The sequence below is a fragment of the Lithobates pipiens genome, unplaced genomic scaffold (genome assembly GCF_037356315.1).
Source record: "Lithobates pipiens isolate NorthernLeopardFrog02 unplaced genomic scaffold, aLitPip1_a1.2 Scaffold_8, whole genome shotgun sequence".
Lineage (NCBI taxonomy): Eukaryota > Metazoa > Chordata > Amphibia > Anura > Ranidae > Lithobates > Lithobates pipiens.
Window position 1 is genome coordinate 589,662,702 of NW_027507903.1, and position 23,151 is coordinate 589,685,852.

The window sequence follows — 23,151 nt, forward strand, 5'->3', positions numbered from 1 at the left end:
CAGTACTTTTAAAACGGAGGGCGGGGCCACCCAGTGACTCTGCCCCCTCTAATGCATGGTTCTATGCATCAGAGGGGGCGGAGTTACCAGTGGCCCCGCCCTCTGTTATAAAAGAACTGTCAGAAAAAGAGAAGTGTCACACAGCGGGAGCCTCCCATTTCGCGAAGCGGCTCGGTTCAGGGGGGGGCACTCTCTTATCCACCCCTCTTTCCTTGTGGCCTGCCACGTTGCATGCTCGGATAAGGGTCTGGTATGGATTTTGAGAGGGACCCCACACCATTTGTTTTGGGCGCAGGGTTCCTCTTAAAATCCATGCCAGACCTGAAGGGCCTGGTATGGATTTTGAGGGGGACCCCCACACCATTTTTTTTTCGTGGGGATCCCCTTAAAATCCATGCCAGACCTGAAGGGCCTAGTATGGATTTTGAGGGGGACCTCATGCCATTTTTTTGGCGCGGGGTTCCCCTTAATATCCATAACAGACCCAAAGGGCCTGGTATGCTCTTGAAGGGGAACCCATGCCATTTTCTTTTACATTAAAGTTGTGTTGTAAGTCGCGCTGTGATTCACACTCAAGTCGTGTCCAAGTTGCCTGTGTGAATGAATGAACTGTTATGATACAAGTTCAATAGACACCGATTGTTATTGTTAGAGTCACGTTGAATCTCCTATCTGTATCTGTGTCAAAACAAAAACAAAAATAAAGCATTTACCGTATATACTCGAGTATAGGCCGACCCGAGTATAAGCCGAGGCCCCCAATTTACCCCCAAAAAACTGGGAAACCTATTGACTCGTGTATAAGCCGAGGGTGAGATATGCCTGTCCATCCCTGTGTGTGTGTCCATCCATCCATCCATCCCTGTGTGTGTGTGTCCATCCATCCCTGTGTGTGTGTGTGTCCATCCATCCATCCATCCCTGTGTGTGTGTCCATCCATCCATCCATCCCTGTGTGTGTGTCCATCCATCCATCCATCCCTGTGTGTGTGTGTGTCCATCCATCCATCCATCCCTGTGTGTGTGTCCATCCATCCATCCATCCCTGTGTGTGTGTTTGTCCATCCGTGTGTGTGTGTGTGTGTGTGTGTGTGTCCATCCATCCATCCATCCCTGTGTGTGTGTCCATCCATCCATCCATCCCTGTGTGTGTGTCCATCCATCCATCCATCCCTGTGTGTGTGTGTGTCCATCCATCCATCCATCCCTGTGTGTGTGTGTGTCCATCCGTGTGTGTGTGTGTGTGTGTGTGTGTGTGTGTGTGTGTGTGTGTGTGTGTGTGTGTGTGTGGCCTTGTGTGTCCAGCCTACCTGTGTCCCGAGCCTCCGTCCGGTCCCGAGCCTCCGTCCGGTCCCGTCCCGTCCCGAGCCTCCGTCCGGTCCCGTCCCGTCCCGAGCCTCCGTCCGGTCCCGTCCCGTCCCGAGCCTCCGTCCGGTCCCGTCCCGTCCCGTCCCGAGACTCCGTCCGGTCCCGTCCCGTCCCAAGCCGAGCCTCCGTCCGGTCCCGTCCCAGGATCACCGCTCTTCGTCGGCGCCCATTCCCCTGTTCAAATGCCGCGCCTCCCTGTCTGTGATAGGCGGAACACAATTTCCCAGCAGCCTGTGTTCCGCCTATCACGGACATCGTCTCATCCTCGTCCGTAGTATGAGGATGAGACGATGTCCGTGATAGGCGGAACACAGGCTGCTGGGAAATTCAGTGTTCCGCCTATCACAGGCGAAGGCGGAGCCGGAGGCGCGGCTTTTGAATTATAGAATGGCCGCTGTCTGTCTGCTCGACACGCTGATCGAGCAGGCAGACAGCAATGACTCGAGTATAAGCCGAGGGGGGCACTTTCAGCCTCAAAAAAGAGGCTGAAAATCTCGGCTTATACTCGAGTATATACGGTATGTCGGATCTTTCGTTTTTCGGACTCCGTGCTTTCGTTATCATTTGTCAAAATGATAACGAAAATATCAGAAATTCGGACGAAAATGCATTTGGACGAAAACGAATGCACATGTCTATCGATCAGTGATTTTTATCGTGACTGTGACATTATGGCGGACACATTGGACATTTTTGACATATTTTTGGGACCATTATCATTTATACAGCAATCAGTGCTATACAAATGCACTGATTCCTGTGTAAATTACACTGGCAGTGAAGGGGTTAACCCCTAGGTGGCAGTGTAGGGGTTAAGTGTGTCCTAGGGGCGTGTTGCTAACTCCAAAAAGTTCCAAAACCCAAATCCCAGTTTTCAATCAAAAGGCTGAAGCAACGTGATCCAACACATCTTAGCCCTTGTACACACGGTCGGAGATTCCGACAACCAAATCCGTCGGATTTTGTCCGACGGATTTTGTCCGAAACTGTTGTATACACACGGTCGGACCAAGTTGTCGGAAAATCCGATCGTTCAGAACGTGATGACGTTATTTCGTTATGATGGGACTACGTTCAGGCTAGTAGCCAATAGCTTTGATGTAGAAATTTGATCTGAGCATGCGTGGCACTTTGTCCGATTGGAATTCTCTACACATGATCGGAGCATGTGCGATCGGAGCAGTTTGTCTGAAAATATTTCCAGCAAGATGGAAAATTTGGTCCGACAGATATTCAGATGGAAACAGTCCGATGCATACCACACACAGTCGGAATAGCCGACAAACCGATCCGATCGGACACATTCTGACAGAATCTCCGACCGTGTGTACAAGGGCTTAGATTCAGATGGCTAATGTGCTCCTTTCATCAGAAAATTTCTAAAGTGACTCACCAACAGTGGTGACTGGTAAAATTATAAACCAGCAATTGCACAGAATTAAATATTTGGATTATTACTACTCCGTGGATTCCAACTTCTCAGCCTGTTAGCATCTCCTCCAACCCATGTGGATGATCCGTTTCCAAGTCTGCAATATCGTAATGTTGTATCTCTCTCCACTCTGCTGATTTCAATCTCTCTACCTGTCAGTATTTCTCCCACAATGAACCACCAACAATTAAGGGGAAGAAGAAAGAAAAACTTCCATAGAATAATCTTGTTTTAAAACTTGTAACGTTTATTAAAAACGGTTAAAAATACACTCACATTTCTTAATTGTCTACCAACACTAGGGAACAATCGCGTGTTATTAATAATGTGATCCTCTGCTCCTGGCTATGTTCCAAAACCCAAGAGCCTGATCTCTGAAAAATGGCTTGATGGTGTAATGGTGATGGTGTAATGATGGTGGTCTTAACTAGTTTCATTGTATTAACGTCCTCACAGAGCAGCTGCACTGATGGACACTGATGAGGTGGCAATGGTGGGTACTGATGAGGCTGCACTCTGATAGGTGACACTGGTGACACTGGCTGCACTGATGGCCACCAATGAGGTGGCTGCACTGATAGGCTGCGCTGATAGGCTGCACTGATGGGCACTGATAGGTGGCACTGAAGGGCACTGATAGGTGCCACTGATGAGAAAGCATTGATGGCCACTGATTGGCAGCACTAATGGGCACTTTTTGACAGAACTGGTAGGCAGCATTGCTTGGCACTGATAGGCAGCACTGGTGGGCACTGTTGGGGCTTGTAGATGTAAGACATGTGCAATTCGTTTAGTTTCACATTTGTTTGACAAATTTTTTTAATTCTGAAAATTTCCAAATTTCGGAATTTTTCAATTTCCGAAATTTTGGAATTTCTGAATTTCGGAATTGTAAAATTTCCGAATCTTCGAATTTCCAAATTTTGGATTTACGAATTTTCAAATTTACGATTTTTTGAAATTTCCAAAAATTTGAAATTTCAGAATTTCCGAAATTCTGAATTTTGGAAATTGAAAAATGTGAAATTTTCGAAAATTGAAATTTCTGAAATTCTAAATTCTACATTTTGGAAATTCTAAACTTCGGAAATTCGAAGTTCAGAAATTCGAAATTTCAGAAATTCTAAAATTCGGAATTCGGAAATTTGAAAATCTGAATTTTCGGATTTCCGAATTTTAAAATTTTTTCATTTCTGAATTTCCAAGAAATGCATAAAAATGAATGAAATGAAAAGGAAAACAAACTAATTTTTTATAAGATATAAAATTAAAAACAAGAGCTAAGCGCGACTTTAAATGAAGTACGGGGTCTTTTATTGAAAAAAAAGGAGAAATATTGTTATGCGATTATATGATGCGACAAAATTACATGTATATTAAAGAGGTGCACAGACAGACACATTATTAACATTGACATTTTGTTTTATATAATCTTACTGACCAATACAGAGTAGGTTATAAAAGCGCACCTCCATTATATACATAAGACAACCAAATATGGAAATAAATTAAACAAATAATACAATGTAGGCAACAACTTTGAATCTATGACTTCTTGGTTGTTGCAGTGGATTAGTAAAGAAAAAAACAACATAGTTGATGCGATTTTTCAAGAATTGATGCTAGTTGAAATTGGGGTACCAAAATACACGGCGATTATTGGCTCTACGCGTTTCGCGGCTTACTACCGCTCGTCAGGAGCAAGCTCGTGATTGGTCTGAAAATACAGAGTAGTGGTAAATTAATGTTTGCAATGATGGAACATGGGGAGATTGAAATACCCCTACCTAGTGGTCAATAAAAGACCCCGTACTTCATTTAAAGTCCCGCTTAGCTCTTGTTTTTAATTTTATATCTTATATCTGATAGGGATGGAGGCTATGACCTCATTTAAAGTCCCAAAATTTCCCCCTCCCCTTTTCCCATCATGTTACTAAAACAAATTTTTTGTCCGTGCACATGTCTAGTAGTAGGGATGAGCCGAACACCCCCCCCCGGTTCGGTTCGCACCAGAACTTTCGAACGGACCCCACGTTCGTTACGAACGTTAGAACCCCATTGAAGTCTATGGGACTCGAACGTTCGAAATGGAAAGTGCTAATTTTAACGGCTAATATGAAAGATATTGTCCTAAAAAGGGTTTGGGGACCTGACTCCTGCCTCAGGGGACATGGGTTAATGCAAAAAAAAGTTTTAAAAATGGCCGTTTTGGCGGGAGCACTGATTTTAATGACGATTAAAGTGAAAAAAAAAGTTAAATATTCCTTTAAATATGGTGCCTGGGGGGTGTCTGTAGTATGCCTGTGAAGTGCCACGTGTTTCCCGTGTTTAGAACAGTCCCTGCACAAAATGACATTAAACGGAAATAACACCATTTAAAACTGCTTGCGGTTTTAATGTTATATCTGGTTCCTGCAATATGGTTGAAAATCACTGAGAAAAATGGCATGGGTAGCCCTCCCTGCCCATTACCAGCCTATTTGGGTCTTGTACGCATATTAAGGGGAACCCTGTACCCATATTAAAAAAAGGAAATGCGTGTGGCCCCCAGGCCCTATATACTCAGAACAGCAGTATACAGGCGGTGCAAACAAGACAGGGACTGTGTAGGTTTGTTGTGTTAAGTTGAATCTGTTTGTAATTTTCAACTGGTACATTTTTAAAGTGTAGCTCAAGTCAAAAAAACTATTTTTAAGCTTTTTGGAAAACATAGGGAAGGGTTATCACCCCTGTATAATTTGTTTTGTCGTCCATCTTTTTTCATCTCACTTGCTGCTGTCTCCTTGCGTTTGCAAGTAGGAGATGTTTGTAAGTTGGATGTTTGAAAGTAGGGGCCTGCCCTATATGCTCTGCAGAAATGGCAGAACAAGGTGTTGGTTTTGCCACAACATTGTAAGCCCTGAAAGTGACTCTTGGTGGGCGCTGGAGCACCCTGCTGTGAACGATTATATCAAGAATTGTAATTACATGCCATTGTTGAACAGTGGTAGAAAAATTGACCTTTGGTGGTTGTGGTGCTGGTGCCACAACACTATAAGTCCTCACCGTTACTCTGGGTGGGCACAGGAAGGGGCCCTCCTGTGAAATATTATATCAAGAATTGTAATTACATGTCCCTGTTAAACAGGGGCAGAAAAATTTGGCCTTGCTGGTGCCACCACATTCCAACCTCTTCCATATACTCTAGTTTTTTTGCTGGAATTAGCCCTGCTGCAAAGCATTGCATCAAAAATTGTACTTAAACGCCCCTGTTAAACAGGGGCAGAAAAATTGGGCCTTAGGCACTGGTGCTGGTTCCACCACACTGCAACCTCTGCCATATACTCTAGTTTTATTGCAGGAATTAGCCCTGCTGCAAAGCATTGCATCAAAAATTGTACTTAAACGCCCCTGTTAAACAGGGGCAGAAAAATTGGGCCTTAGGCTGAGGTGAATATCGCGGTGTATACTGCGGTCAGGGCACGCAGACAATAACCAGAAAACAGCAGAGATAAAGGGGTATATACAGATGTATACTGTGCTGTGCTGGAGGCACACACAACTTCCAATAACTCCTGCAGATGGCAATTGGGCTCAAATAGAGAACAGCTATGTAGGTGGATTATAGCGGTATGTACTGGGTACAGAGCACGCAGACAGCACGCACTATCTCCTAACACTACTGACTGCAAGCTCTATTATTAAAGATGGACCACTAGCTATATAGGTGAGGTGAATATCACGGTGTATACTGCGGTCAGGGCACGCAGACAATAACCAGAAAACAGCAGAGATAAAGGGGTATATACAGATGTATACTGTGCTGTGCTGGAGGCACACACAACTTCCAATAACTCCTGCAGATGGCAATTGGGCTCAAATAGAGAACAGCTATGTAGGTGGATTATAGCGGTATGTACTGGGTACAGAGCACGCAGACAGCACGCACTATCTCCAAACACTACTGACTGCAAGCTCTATTATTAAAGATAGATCACTAGCTATATAGGTGAGGTGAATATAGTGGTGTATACTGCGGTCAGGGCACAGACAATAACCACTACACAACAGCAAGATAGGAAATCAGCCAAAAACGATCGGTGTGTACTGTGTTGAAGGTACACAGAACACCCACTGCTTCAGATGCCAACACACTACACGAGGCCGCCTCAAAGGCAGCCTTATATAGTGTGGGGCGTGCACTACACAGCCTGAGCTATGATTGGCCACAGGCAGGATGCCTGTGGCCAATCATGGCTCTCCTCGCAGCTGGCGCTGCGATTGGCCAAGCATGCGGGGTCACAGTGCATGCTTGGCCAATCATGAGCCAGCAATGCACTGCGCCATCGCAGTGCATTGTGGGCGGTGCGCGCCACACGAATTTTGACGCGAACGGACCAAGAGTTCGGATTTCGCCGAACGGACGAACAGCCAATGTTCGAGTCGAACGTACGTTCGACTCGAACACGAAGCTCATCCCTATCTAGTAGATGTCCCTTACACACAAGCCAGTTATCGGCTCTCCTCTCCTCATGCTGTCAGCATGAGGAAAGGAATGCCGATAACCGGCTTGTGTTTGCATCGTGATCAGCTGTGATTGGACACTACTGATCACATGGTAAAGGGCCACTGTGATTGTCCCTTTACCAAATCTGTGATCAACTGTGCCCTAAGGACACAACGATCACAAAGCACGATCATGGGACAACAATATATGACAACCTTGTGGCAAAGTGAGCCCACGCTGTAGGCCTCTTTTGGCTACAGTGCGGGTGGGAAAAGGTTAAATAACATGTTTGATCAATGCCCCAAACCTGCCTATAAAGTGGCACACCTATACTATGTTTTAAAAAGAAAGTGACATATAAGTAGAAAAAAATAATTTAAAACCATTTGCAGGTAATTACAGTTCTGATCCACAGCCTGATTCTGCATGTAAACAAAGTGGCCAGGGGATCCCAGGGGATGTCATTGAATGCATATGGTCAAAGTTATCAGCAAGCAAAACTAAAAAAAAAGTGAATGTCCCCGAACAAAAATAAATCATACCAGACCCTTGTCCAAGCATGCAGCCTGGCTGGTAAGGCATGCACAGCAGTATTGTGTATGCTAGTCTGTGTATGTATACATGTGGGATAGGGACCTTGGATTGTAAACTCCATGAGGGCAGGGATTGATGTAAATGTATAATATATAAAGTCCCCCATAAATTGGCACTATATACATTTATAGAATAATATTTACAGGTAATATTTGCTGAAAATATTTATAAATTAAAGTCTGGTGGAAGCTTCAATTACCTTTTGTGATGAAGTTGTGCTCACAGAGAACAAACTTTTAAAATCAAAACCTTCCTGATAGTAATCAAAATTCTAAATATGTAATACAGCCTTTCCCTAACCTTCAATGGTGGAAAAGTGCTGTAAATAGTGTGGATCAAAACAGCTTTATAAAAAAAACAATCTTTAACCGCCCGGACCATTTTGCAGCTAAAGGACCAAGCCCATTTTTGCGATTCGGCACTGCGTCAATTTAACTGACAATTGCGCGGTCGTTCGACACTGTACCCAAACAAATTCTTTATCATTTGTTTTCCCACAAATAGAGCTTTCTTTTGGGGCTATTTGATCACCTCTGCGGTTTTTATTTTTTGCGCTATAAACAAAAATAGAGCGTCAATTTTGAAAAAAATTCAATATTTTTTACTTTTTGCTATAATAAATATCCCCAAAAATATCTAAAAAAAATGTTTTTCCATCAGCGTAGGCTGATACGTATTCTTCTACATATATTTGGTAATAAAATCGCAATAAGCGTTTATTGATTGGTTTGCGCAAAAGTTATAGCGTCTACAAAATAGGGGATAGTTTTATGGCATTTTTATTAATAATTTTTTTACTAGTAATGGCGGCGATCAGTGATTTTTATTGTGACTGCAACATTATGGCGGACACGTCGGGCAATTTTGACACATTTTTGGGACCTTTGGCATTAATACAGTGATCAATGTGCATAAAAATGCATTGAGTACAGTAAAAATGTCACTGGCAGTGAAGGGGTTAACACTAGGGGAAGTGTAGGGGTTAAGTGTGACCTAATGTGTGTTTTTTTACTGTAGGGGGCGTGGCTTGGTGTGTGACATCACTGATCGTCATTCCCTATGACAGGGAACAGATGATCAGTGACAAGCTCACTAGGAATCACAGCACTTACCTCTCTCCGTTCTTCAGCTCTGTGACCCGATCGTGGGACATTGGCGGCGATCGGATCCGCGGGTACTGTGGCCACGGTCATGGAGCCCAGGACTGGGTCGGGAGTGCGCTGTTGGTGGCACGCGTGCTACCCTCGGCTAGGCTCTTAAAGGGCAACATACCTTTACGTGCTTGTGCCCAGCCATGCCATTCTGCCATATATTGGTGTGAGGCGCTCCTTAAGTGGTTAAGCAATAAGATATCTGATACATTTATTATTTGACAAAGCCACTTGGATGACATAATAATCCAGATATTTTGCCACACTTAATTCACTGTTTTCTGTATGGCTTTCTATATTTCTATCTCTAATTTATATTGGCCACTGTTAATGTTCTGTGATCTTCAAATATCATCCAATGTAGTTCAGTCAAGACAACAAGCATAATTAGGCTTGCAAAATTTCAGAATTACAGATACCTGATATTACTTTGTTTAAAAACAAGCCTATAATTACATTTCACACTTCACATAAATTAAAATGCCTTGCACAATTAAAACTGTAGCTGGATATACAGGGAGATCAGAAAACCCTTCATCAACACAACACAACCCTATGATTCGGGGTTCTCTTCCACTGTTACTGTTTTCTCATAGGTAGACTCCCCCTCACCAGAATACACTGATCAGCACTTGCAGCCATTGGCTGGTTTTCCAGCAAGACTGTTTGACAGAAGCCAGCCATTAGACGAGCTTCTGTTGAACAGACAGTACACACATACAAAAAGTTGGCCGATTCCTGCTGTATCGGCAGATTTTTAATATGTGTGTACTAAGCTTAATTAGTCATATTATTTTTTATTAAGAAGTAGGTTATGTATCATGGAAAAATCTGTGCTACCCCCAGTCAATATAAAAAATGATAAATAATAACTATATAAAATTATGTGACAGCAGAATATATATAATAGTCCTGCAATCTAAACAAAAAGCACAATATTCAGTTTAGGAGTGTGTGTAAAAAAAAGAATATATGTGCTACTAAATGCCTAGTGCAATTTACATAATATCGAATTTTGCAAAATGGTTATATATAGTTTACTTTTTCAAATTCGGTCAAATTTTTTCGGATAACAAATTGTAACAAATGCAACAAATTTAATTAAAGGAATTTAGTTAAATAATGAATTGAAACAAAACTAAACAAATTTTTTCATCCTGCACAATTCTGTTAACAAGTATCTCTTTCATGCCATTAAAGTGTTACTAAACCCACAACAGTAAAATCAGTCTGTATATGCAGTAAATCATGCTTGTTATTCTCACTGTGGAACTTAATCACTTCAGCCCCAAAAGATTTACTGACACCAAATGTGACACCGGAGGGGGGAGGATTCCTAAAAGCTTAAGTTAAATTTTTGGGTGGAATTCTGCTTTAAGAAGAAACTGCTGCTTCTAAACTCAATCAATTGATGTAAAGCATAGGCATCACTTCATTTCGAATTACCCAGTTTGTATTTTACATCATTAGAGACAGAATACTATTATAATCTCACTATTATAATCCCTGCCAGATAAACTTCTATAAACATAAAAGGATCCGCAAAGCACAGCCTTAGTGCAGCACTAATGAATAAGGAGCGTCCACCTGTGTTATAATGTGTTATTATGGTTGACCCATATAGTATGTTATTACAATGTATGCAATAAAAAGAGGTATTTAAAACATTAGAGCAAAATTGATGTTATATAAAAATGGGGTGTATATATTTCCTTTTGAAGATTTACCCATCCCATATTTCTTCTTGGACCTTATTTGAGGGTTATATGTATATTGTTTAGGGTTAGAGAGTATTCTACTCTCCATACTGTTGTTTTTGTTTATTTTGTATTATAGAGAATATAACTACAAAATGGTGGAACACACAAAGGTTAGGGAGGCTCTAACATTGCCAGAGCATCCAAGAAATATAACATAGGGGCTCCACTTGTAACTAAAATATCACTATTGTGACTAAAAATTGAACTCATACCAAGATTTCCCCTTTAGTTTGGAATATAGTGTGGAAGAGTTAAAATATTCAGTCCAAGATAAATTACATGGATCAAAATTCAATCTTGTTATGCTAATCTAATACTAAAGTTATTATTCACATTTAAATTGATGAAGCCAACCTGCTGTTGGAGATGCTCTAGTGCTCCTGCAGGCTTTGTGCATATCTTTGGGGAATGTCCACAGATTCAGGATTATTGGCAAGAGGTAACTCAATTTCTCTATAGGTTGACCACCATACCTATCCCCCTGACAGTCAGCATTTGTCTCCTTGGACTGGTAGAATCAGCTAGCTTTTGCTAGGGTGACACATACTCTACTGGGTATTCTCCTATTTTATGCTAGGAAGGTTAAAGAAACTCAAGTGGAAATCAGCTAGGCCCCCAACCTTGTCCTCCTGGAAGCAATTAGTGAATTATGTGGTATCCCTCTACAAAGCAACAGATTTATCCCAAGAATGTCCCAATATATTACAAGGTTTGGCACCTGTGGACAGACTCAGATTCCATGGCAGATGATCAGAAACTGACAGGCTAGATTGAGTCGGCTTCCTGAGTATCTACTTGGATTGATGGTGAACTGAGGTCTATGCTTGAGAAGCAGGTTTGGATACTAGTGTAATAGCAATTGAAAACTGTTATTCTTGTAATATCATGTTTTGGTGAACAGGAGGGAGAATGTTTCTTCCAGGTAATGTTAATCCTTGCCATACTCCTAACTGAGGTGGATCTGAGCAATATGTGGTTAAAGTTAAGAGATAAGTTGTGAGTTGCACTCTTATGCACATGGTTATTTGCAATTATTAGCCGGAGTATGCTCCAATGGCTATGTTTTGTACCTTAAACATATCATTTCTAATAAAGAGAGTTGTTGAAAAAACGGTTGTTGAAACCAAGGCATAAATGATTTGTAACACTTTTTATTTTTGAGTACATCTACACAATTTAAACATTTTTTTATATATATTTGCAATTTAGTCAAGCTAAAGCTTTATTAAGCAAAACCAATTATTTTCATGGCATCCTCAACATAGATATGCGGCAGCAAGGCAGCTCTTGGATTCCATACTAGGCACTTGATCCAGCACTTTCAGGTAGTGGGTGTGCATGTCGATGACCCAGCTCCAGATCCAGATGCTGATCAGCGGGTGCCGACCAATGGATGACCACTGGTACCCGCCAATCATCCAGAAGACACACAGGACAGAACTCTGTCAATGTAAACAAGGCAGAGTTTTGTTCTGGCAATGGTGGGGATGATGAATTTTCTTTCCCTGCAAAATAGGGAATAAAATCCACCATTTGCCTTAGTAAAAGCAGCACACATTTTATACCCCAACACTGGCTAGGAAAATATTTAACGCTGATCACTGTATTAGTGTCACTGCTTCTCAAAAAGTGTCAAAAGTGTCAGAATGTCTGTCACAATATCGCAGTCCCGCTGTAAGTCGCTGATCACCGGCATATGTGAAGGGGGTGTCCCTTTTCACCAATCAGCTCTCACACGGTGTAAGCCCAGTATCCCCACCCACCCCTATGTGCTGCTGAAAGAGAAAGAATTATTTTTAACATGATCTGCAATTTCCCATGAGTGTAGAAAGCTGATGACAGCAGATATACAAGTAAAACGTATGTACTTTGGGAGGATTTGTTTCATCTCTGTGTATCTTCTGAGGCTATTCACTTCACCGTGTATAAATGAAGGTTTAAACCCACTTTAACCACTTGGGATCCGCGCTATTGCCAAATGACGGCATTAGCGCGGACCTACTTTTCTGGGACTACGTCTCTTGACGTAGTCCCATGCACGAGCGGCCTGCGCGCCCCCTGAGCTGCGCGCGCGGCGTGCTCTGTGATCAGCGAGTCCATGAGACTCGCCTGATCACCGATCCGTGCAAGGGGTCGATCCCGACCCCTTATCACGTGATCAGCTGTCAGCCAATGACAGCTGATCAGGTGATCTAACGGAGCCGGTAATCGGCTAGTATTCCTCCTCGCGCTGATAGCGCGAGGAGAAAAAAAAAAAGCCGATCACCGGCGGCCGTGATCAGGACCTCAGTCCCGATCACGGCCAGCAATACAAGCACCCACCTGCCCCCTGCCAGTGCCCACCTGCCCCCTGCAGTGCCACCCTAATAAAAAGTAAGTGCCCCCGTCAGTGCCACCCAGCAGTGCCCATAGTGCCACCCAGCAGTGCCCACAGTGCCACCCAGCAGTGCCCACAGTGCCACCCAGCAGTGCCACCCACAGTGCCACCCACAGTGCCCACAATCTGCCTCAAAGGTGCTGCACCCCAGTGCCGCCCAACAGTGCCCAGCAGTGCCGCCCATCAGTGCCCAGCAGTGCCACCTATCAGAGCCACCTATCAGTGCCCATCAGTGCCACCTATCAGTGCCCATCAGTCCCATCTATCAGTGGTACCCATCCGTGCCACCCATCCGTGCCACCCATCCGTGCCATCTTATCTGTGCCCATCTTTGCCCATCAGTGCCGCCTTATCTGTGCCCATCGGTGCCGCCTTATCTGTGCCTATTAGTGCCGCCTTAACTAGGCCTATCAGTGCCCACCAGTGCAGCCTATCAGTGCCCACCAATGCAGCCTATCAGTGCCCACCAATGCAGCCCATCAGTGCCCACCAATGCAGCCTATCAGTGCCGCCTAATCAGCGCACTTCAATGAAGGAGAAAAATGACCCGTTTGCAAAATTTTAGAACAAACTATTAAAACATGATTTATTTATTTATTTATTTTTGCATCTTTTTTTGTTTGTTTAGCAAAAAATAAAACTCCGAGCTGTAATTAAATACCACCAAAAGAAAGCTCTATTTGTGGGAAAAAAAAATGATAAAAATTTCATTTGGGTACAGTGTTGTATGACCGCGCAATTGTCATTCAAAGTGCATCAGCGCTGAAAGCTGAAAATTGGTCTGGGACTGAGGGGGGTTTAAGTGCCCAGTAAGCAAGTGGTTAAGGGGGGTAAATCTTCCAGAGGTCAAGTGTTTAAAAATTTTTATGCTTGTACATGTGCATTAGAATTATATGCTTTTAATTAATACAACATTAAGGAGTCAGTTATATCTTTGAAATTATGAGTCCTGTATGGATCTGTACTTGTTTCTTATAGTCTAATTTGCTCTATATATCACTCCCCCCCCCCCCCCCCACTAAAAAAAAAAACCTTTCGATGTGATTGCAGGAAGTTCAGTTTCAAAAAAAAATTGTTACAGATTTGGATATGGCTTATCTTCTGTGTAAAGCATTAAAGCTGGATACAAGATTATTTTCATTTAAAATATATCACATTTATTAATAAGGCTTCTTTCCAGTGTCGACAGATTTATGGATCTTAGCATTTGACTTCTATGAAAAATCCTTGTCATATTTTTCACATGGCTTCTCTCCTGTGTGCATTTTCTATTGTTGAGTTCCCTTTGTATGAGAAATTTGTCCCATTTTGAAGATCTAAATGGCTTTTTCTCCCATGTGAATCCTCTGGTATATAGTAACATTATAACTGTGTAAGAAGCCCTTTCTACAATTTGATCATTTAAATTATTTCTCTCTTGTGTGAATCCTTTTATGTGCATTAAGATTAGAAACATTGTGAGAAACACTTGTCACATTCTGAACATTGAAATGGTTTTTCTCCTGTGTGAATTCTCTGATGTATGGTAAGACTAGAACCATGTGAGAAGCACTTGCCACATTCCAAACATTTAAATGATTTCTCTCCTGTGTGAATTCTCTGGTGTCGAGTAAGATCAGAACAACATGGGAAGCACTTGCCACATTCTGAACACTTAAATGGTTTCTCCCCCTGTGTGAGTCTTCTGGTGTCCAGTGAGAGTACTTTTTTGTGAGAAGCATTGGCCACATTCTGAACATTTAAACGGTTTCTCTCCTGTGTGAGTATTCTGGTGTCCAGTGAGAGTACTTTTTTGTGAGAAGCATTGGCCACATTCTGAACATTTAAACGGTCTCTCTCCTGTGTGAATTCTCTGATGTTTAGTATGTGTAGTACGATCTGAGAAGCACTTCCCACATTCTGAACATTTAAATGGTTTCTCTCCTGTGTGAGTCTTCTTGTGTTGAGTAAGATTACCATTTTCTGAAAAGCACTTGCCACATTCTGAACACTTAAATGGTTTCTCCCCTGTGTGAGTCTTCTGGTGTCCAGTGAGAGTACTTTTTTGTGAGAAGCATTGGCCACATTCTAAACATTTAAACGGTTTCTCTCCTGTGTGAATTCTCTGGTGTTCAGTAAGTATAGAACGGTTTAAGAAGCACTTCCCACATTCTGAACATTTAAATGGTTTCTCTCCTGTGTGATTCTTCTTGTGTCGAGTAAGATTACCATTTTCTGAGAAGCACTTGCCACATTCTGAACATTTAAATGGTTTCTCTCCTGTGTGAATTCTTAGGTGTTTAGCAAGAAGATCACTTTGTAAGAAGGACTTGTCACATTCTGAACATTTATATGGCCTCTCTCCAGTGTGAATCCTCAGATGAACATTGAGTTTGTACTTATAAGTAAATATCTTCTGGCACTCAGAGCACGGATACAAATTTTCTCCTCTTTGACTCATCTTGTGTTAACGTCAATCAGTTTAGTTTTGATTTTTTTCCAACAATAGATGTTTGATTTACAGCTGAGCTTTTGTAATTTACCTATATGAAAAATAAAAAGAGACGTTTACAATGATGTTATTATTACCAACAGACTGATAAGTATAGCTATGCAACTTTACTGATTTTTTGAATTATAATTAAAAGTGTACACTATAGTCCAAAATCTATTACAGATCCTTCAACACAAAAAAATGATGTGCTGATCATCCCAAAATATATACCAAACCTTCATATACACATACATCCTGGCTGAAAAGGAAAGGGGAGTACAAGTTTGCACCCCCTCCTGAACCTTCTTCCCTCCAGAGGCTGAAAAAATTCTGACTTTTTTGAGATTAAGATTCAATATCGCTCAAATCCAGAACATTTTGGCCTTTTAGGCCTACGTGACTCTTGTGTTGATGACACTCAGTTTAGCTGTGATTTATTCAACAATAGTTGTTCGGTTTACAACAGAGCTTAGTAATTTCCCTATATGAAAAATAAAAATAGATGTTTAAACCGACTTTAATATTACCAACAGACTGAGAAGTATAGAAATGCAACTTCACTGATTTTTAGATTAATAATTAAAAAGTTACACTATAATTTATCATTATGGTAAACATAGTGGATTGTTTTTTATAGTAATGATTAGACATGATGAGTAATTCTGATCCAATAATCATAAAAATGTATTTCTTATTTAAAGTATACCATAACTAAAAGCAAAACCTTTTTTTGAGTTTTGGATAAAGGGAATGTGGATTAGAACACTGTTTTTAGTGCAGTCTATGCACCTGTTAGGGAAACTCATGCTCTCTATTTGTCCTATTTAACATTATCATTGAAAGTAAAAGTAAAATAAACCAAAATTTTGGGTTGTTCCCAGAAATGTAATAGAGGGGACATTTTCCAATGAAGACACTAGTTCTGGTGACTTCTCTTAATTAGCAGGGATTTCCTCTCACTTCCTGTTTTGGCGTAGCTTAGTGCCGTTTTCAACAGGAGGATAGTAAAGGCACAAAACGCCCTCTGAAAAAAAGATTATTGTCACTGTTTTGCCGTATACACAGTAAACAGAAAGATATACAGTAAACATCCTAAAATCACGGAAGCACAGAATGGACCACAGGAGGAGATAATCAGGAGGTGTGCAACTTCATAACATGGGGGTACAATCAAAATCACATGGGACATTTAAAAGTGTCTATCAAATGCAAAAAAAACACGGAACTATGTTAGCATTAGGTGGCTGTCAATGCAAGAGAGTCCCATAACTCCAATCTATATATATTTTTTCATTTTGGATAGCGTAGAGAATGCTAGAATCCTTATCATTTTTATATAATCTGATTTCCATAAGGTATATTTTCTTACTGTACATACATTTCAATCACTTCCTGTAGTGAAAATACAACAAGAAGTAAAATAAAATATCTTCAAGGTGAGAGGAAATCCTCTCCTAGATAGTTATCACTGTCAGATGCCCCATTGGAAGATTTCTCCTGATCTCCTGTTTCAATATTAACCATACATTTTTGGATTTCCCATCATTTCCTATCCTTTTAACAGTGGTCTCCAGGACAAATACAAAGGGCCAATGTCTCTAGTTTGGTCACTGACGGCAATAAAAAATGAATAGGGGCTATACCATTCCACACCAATCAAACATTAAAAGAGATGTTTGGCATTAGACATAACTGAAAATTCTGTTTGCACATAAAACTCTCTATTCACAGATAGTTAAATAAACAAATTGCACTTCAGGTATTTAATTATATAAATTATCTACATTAAAAAAATACGAGCTATTGTAAGCTCATATTTCTTTTTATGTATATAATTTATATAATAAATTGGACACAATTTCAAAAGGCAATACACAGTATTTTTCAGTATAGAAAAAAAAATTGAATAATAAATTGTTCCTTATGTTTTGAAAGGTGGGACTTAATGATTAGGAAAATACATTGTTAAATATAATATTGTAATCCAGCACAATAATACAACACCCAGATGCAAATGACAAGGACTATTCCATCTGATAAAAAATTATAAGGACAAAAAAATGTGTATGGAAAGTTCTATATCTTACCTGGTATGGTATAATATTGGGATCCTTTAGCTGCTCCTTGTTCTCCTTGTCTGCCAGTAATCTTTTACTTGTCTAAGTTCTGCTTCACCTTATATTCACTTCACCCCCATTCACTAACATGAGGCAGCATTAGATTGGCTAAAGGGATCTTTTCAAATCAGAACAATGTAAGGTGTGTTTCCAATTGTTTAAAGGTTAATTGCTACTTGCCTTATTATTTGTTATTGCTCCAGTCAGGTGACACGTTCATTAACATTTGAAGGTTTGGAGGAAAGACAGGGAATACCAGGGAGTGTAAATGTAAAATCCATAGTTTGCACATCATTAGCATTCATAAGAGACAATACTATGATTGTAATATCAATGGTGGAGGAAGCTGTAGAGGGTATACAGATACTTGTAGATATTGGTGACTTTACAGTTTCACTTGGAGCTTGCATTCTGTGGGGTTTTTTTGGGCTTAAATCCCCACTCTGGGCTGCTGTTATACTATATTTATAATACCACATGTGATGATTTTTAGGTGACAGGTTCTTTTTAATGAAAAAACAGGGGTCTAAAATACCCCCTTTGTCTCATATGTCTTCCAATAAATCTAATGCAGAAAGTGACACAAAAGTGGGATCTTCTCTCTGGGAAAAATGACACGGGGTCTCAGAAGTAATTTTTCTTCCAGGTCAGTAAAAGGAAGTGAGATAGCAGATGTTTGCATGTTTCTCTACTCTTTACCCTATGCTATCTACCATTACCATGACTGTCCTTGGTGCGACAATTGGAGCCGAAAACCCAGGTTTCATGGTGTGTGTGTGGGGGGGCACAGGGAGCGTGTTTAATCCTCTGCTGTCACCTCCATATGACATACTTATGCATTGCAGGTGAAGTGGCAGGAAGGAGCCCCCACTTCATGAGTAAATTTACCAGCAGCACAGAATAAGGCTTTAATTAACCACTTGCCGACCGCCTCACGCCGATGTACGTCGGCAGAATGGCACGGGCAGGCATAAGCACGTACATGTACGTGCTTTGCCTCCCGCGGGTCGGGGGCCCGATCGGGCCCCCGCCCGGTGCCTGCGGCGGTCGGTTTTCGTTCGGGAGCGATCCCGGACGAGGGGACGGCCATTCATTCATGGCCACCCCCTCGCGATCGCTCCCGACGAATGGAAATCCCCGGTGACATCACTTCCTCTCCTGTAATGTAAACACAGGAGAGGAAGTGATGTATTCTCTCCTCCGTGTCGGTATTTTTCGTTCCGACACGGAGGAGAGCGGATCAGTGAGTTGCACCAACACATCCCACACACAGTAGAACATGCCAGGCACACTCACACCCCCCCTTTACCCCCCGATCACCCCCCCAATTACCCCTGCCCCCCAGTCACAGTGACACCAATGTCATTTTTTTTTTTTTTTTTTTTTTTTTTGCATTGGTGTCATTTGTGACTGTAATAACTGTTAGGGCAGTTAGGGTTAGCCCCCTTTAGTTCTAATGTACCCCCCTAACCCCCCCAATAAAGGTTTAACCCCGTGATCACCCCCCGTCGCCAGTGTCACTAAGGCTGGGTTCACATTGCAGCGGTTTATGAGAACGAATGTGATTCGCACCGCACTGCAGTGCAAATCACATCCGATCTCTGTGCGATTCGAGTTCAGCCATTCGCCGCACCCGCCGCACCCGCCACACCCGCCGCACCCGCCGCAAATTCGCACGGGACCCTTTTTTTGGCCCGCAGCAGAATCGGATCGCATGGGTGTTCACACCATGCGATCCGAGTTTGCAGATCGCACTGCGATATGCGAACTGATCTGGGGGTGTCAGTAACATTTCACTGACACTCCCAGCAGTTCGCATAGGGCAGTGTGAACTGCCGCCGGGAGGCATGCGATGCGGGAACCCGCCGCGGATTCGCGGCGTTTCCGCATCGCTCCAGTGTGAACCCAGCCTAATAAGCGATCATTTTTCTGATCGCCGTATTAGTGTCACAGGTGACGCTAGTTAGGCAGGTAGGTATTTAGGTTCGCCGCAGCTTTTTATAGCGCTAGGGACCCCCATATACTACCGCATAAAGCCCCCTGATTGCCCCCTAGTTAACCCTTTCACCAGTGATCACCATATAACTGTTACAGGTGACGCTGGTTGGTTAGTTATTTTTTTATAGTTTCAGGGCACCCGCCATTTATTACCTAATAAAGGTTTAACCCCCTGATCACCCGGCAGGTGTCATTTGTGACTAATAACTGTTAGGGCAGTTAGGGTTAGCCCCCTTTAGTTCTAAGGTACCCCCCTAACCCCCCCAATAAAGGTTTAACCCCGTGATCACCCCCCGTCGCCAGTGTCACTAAGGCTGGGTTCACATTGCAGCGGTTTATGAGAACGGATGTGATTCGCACCGCACTGCAGTGCAAATCACATCCGATCTCTGTGCGATTCGAGTTCAGCTATACAGATAGTATGGCTGAATTCGTGTCGCACCCGCCGCACCCGCCGCAAACTCGCACGGGACCCTTTTTTTGGTCCGCAGCAGAATCGGATCGCATGGGTGTTCACACCATGCGATCCAAGTTTGCAGATCGCACTGCGATATGCGAACTGATCTGGGGGTGTCATTAACATTTCACTGACACTCCCAGCAGTTCGCATAGGGCAGTGTGAACTGCCGCCGGGAGGCATGCGATGCGGGAACCCGCCGCGCATTCGTGGCGTTCCCGCATCGCTCCAGTGTGAACCCAGCCTAATAAGCGATCGTTTTTCTGATCGCTGTATTAGTGTCACAGGTGACGCTAGTTAGGCAGGTAGGTATTTAGGTTCGCCGCAGCTTTTTATAGCGCCAGGGACCCCCATATACTACCGCATAAAGCCCCCTGATTGCCCCCTAGTTAACCCTTTCACCAGTGATCACCATATAACTGTTACAGGTGACGCTGGTTGGTTAGTTATTTTTTTATAGTTTCAGGGCACCCGCCATTTATTACCTAGTCTCACTAGTGTACCCCTAAATTTAGGGGTGTCTACTTTCTAAAATGGGGTCATTTGGGGGGGGGGGTTTGTGCCATCTTGGCATTTTATGGCCTTCAAAACTGTAACGCCCTTAGAAAGCCTGAAGGCGGTGCTTGGTTTTTGGGGCCCCGTACGCGGCTAGGCTCCCAAAAAGTCCCACATATGTGGTATCCCCGTACTCAGGAGAAGCAGCAGAATTTATTTTGGGGTGTCATTTCACATATGCCCATGGCATGCGTGAGCAATATATCATTTAGTGACAACTTTGTGAAAAAAAAAAAAAGTTTGTAATTTTCCCGCAACTTGTGGCAAAATATAAAATATTCCATGGACTCAACATGCCTCTCAGCAAATAGCTTGGGGTGTCTACTTTCTAAAATGGGGTCATTTGTGGGGGTTTTGTGCCATCTTGGCATTTTATGGCCTTCAAAACTGTAATAGGTAGTGAGAAGTGAACTCAAAAAATTACGCCCTTAGAAAGCCTGAAGGCGGTGCTTGGTTTTCGGGGCCCCGTACGCGGCTAGGCTCCCAAAAAGTCCCACATATGTGGTATCCCCGTACTCAGGAGAAGCAGCAGAATTTATTTTGGGGTGTCATTTCACATATGCCCATGGCATGCATGAGCAATATATCATTTAGTGACAACTTTGTGAAAAAAAAAAAAAAAAAAAAAAAAGTTTGTAATTTTCCCGCAACTTGTGGCAAAATATAAAATATTCCATGGACTCAACATGCCTCTCAGCAAATAGCTTGGGGTGTCTACTTTCTAAAATGGGGTCATTTGTGGGGGTTTTGTGCCATCTTGGCATTTTATGGCCTTCAAAACTGTAATAGGTAGTGAGGCGTGAAATCAAAAATTTACGCCCTTAGAAAGCCTGAAGGCGGTGCTTGGTTTTCGGGGCCCTGTACGCGGCTAGGCTCCCAAAAAGTCCCACATATGTGGTATCCCCGTACTCAGGAGAAGCAGCAGAATTTATTTTGGGGTGTCATTTCACATACGCCCATAGCATGTGTGAGCAATATATCATTTAGTGACAACTTTGTGTAAAAAAAAAAAAAAAATTTTTTTTTTGTCATTATTCAATCGCTTGAGGCAAAAAAATAAAATATTCAATGGGCTCAACATGCCTCTTATCAATTTCCTTAGGGGGTCTACTTTCCAAAATGGGGTCATTTGGGGGGGGTTTGTACTGCCCTGTCATTTTAGCACCTCAAGAAATGAGATAGACAGTCGTAAACTAAAAGCTGCGTAAATTCCAGAAAACGTACCTTAGTTTGTAGATGTGACAACTTTTGCGCAAACCAATAAATATACAATTATTGACTTTTTTTTTACCAAAGACATGTGGCTGAATACATTTTGGCCTAAATGTATGACTAAAATTGAGTTTATTGGATTTTTCTAATAACAAAAAGTAGAAAATATCATTTTTTTTCAAAATTTGCGGTCTTTTTACGTTTATTCGCAAAAAATAAAAATCGCAGAGGCAATCAAATACCATCAAAAGAAAGCTCTATTTGTGGGAAGAAAAGGACGCAAATTTTGTTTGGGTACAACATTGCATGACCGCGCAATTACCAGTTAAAGCAGCGCAGTGCCAAAGTGTAAAAAGACCTCTGGTCATTTACCAGCAAAATGGTCCGGTCTGAAAGTGGTTAACATATATTTTCCTCTGCTTTTTTTTCACTATTCATATGTCCGGGGGGAGGCAGAGGTTCAAATATTTCAACTAAGAGCCATCAATAAGACAGCAGCCACCAGCACAAGGGACACTTCACAATGAATGTAAGTATTGTCCCTTATGCTGATAAAAAAAATAATAATAAACATAGGCTTTAAAAGTAAACCTTGGAATTCTGCATTTAACGCAGTTATATTTTGTATTGGAAATAAAAATATACTATTCTAACTAGACCACGGAAGTTTTGAAGGTATAGTTTTTACTTACTCACTATGTATTGTACAATATATTTTCTGTATTGCAAGATGTTTTGTCTGGATTACATGAAAATAGACAATATGTATTAATAAGCATTAAATGTTCAAGTTGATCATCATCTAATTTAAGCAATCTAAAAATAAAACAATAGACAAAGTTAAAAATTCTATGTAAACCCAAAATCCATTAACAAATCAAATCAAAACAGGGATACAATATTGCTGAATGTTGCTGAATACTAGAACATATAAGAAAAATATTCACCACCCTTCCAAACAAAAATGCATTTGTCCAGTGAAAGCAAATACACACATCTGTACGAGCATACATACATACAATACCTGGTATGGTGTAGTATAGAGATGCCAAAACAGCCCCTTTGTTCTCCTGACCTTCCTGCAATACATGTAAGTGACTGAGCTCTGCTTCACCTTATATACAATTCATCACAATTCACCAACATTAGGGGGCTTTAGCATTGCTAAAAGG

The 23,151-nt window shown here is 41.9% G+C and overlaps 1 pseudogene; it reads right to left on the minus strand.

Annotated features, from left to right (window-relative positions):
• The window catches only part of LOC143962283 (uncharacterized), a 211,910-nt pseudogene that overhangs the window by 47,405 nt on the left and 141,354 nt on the right, over positions 1 to 23,151 (minus strand).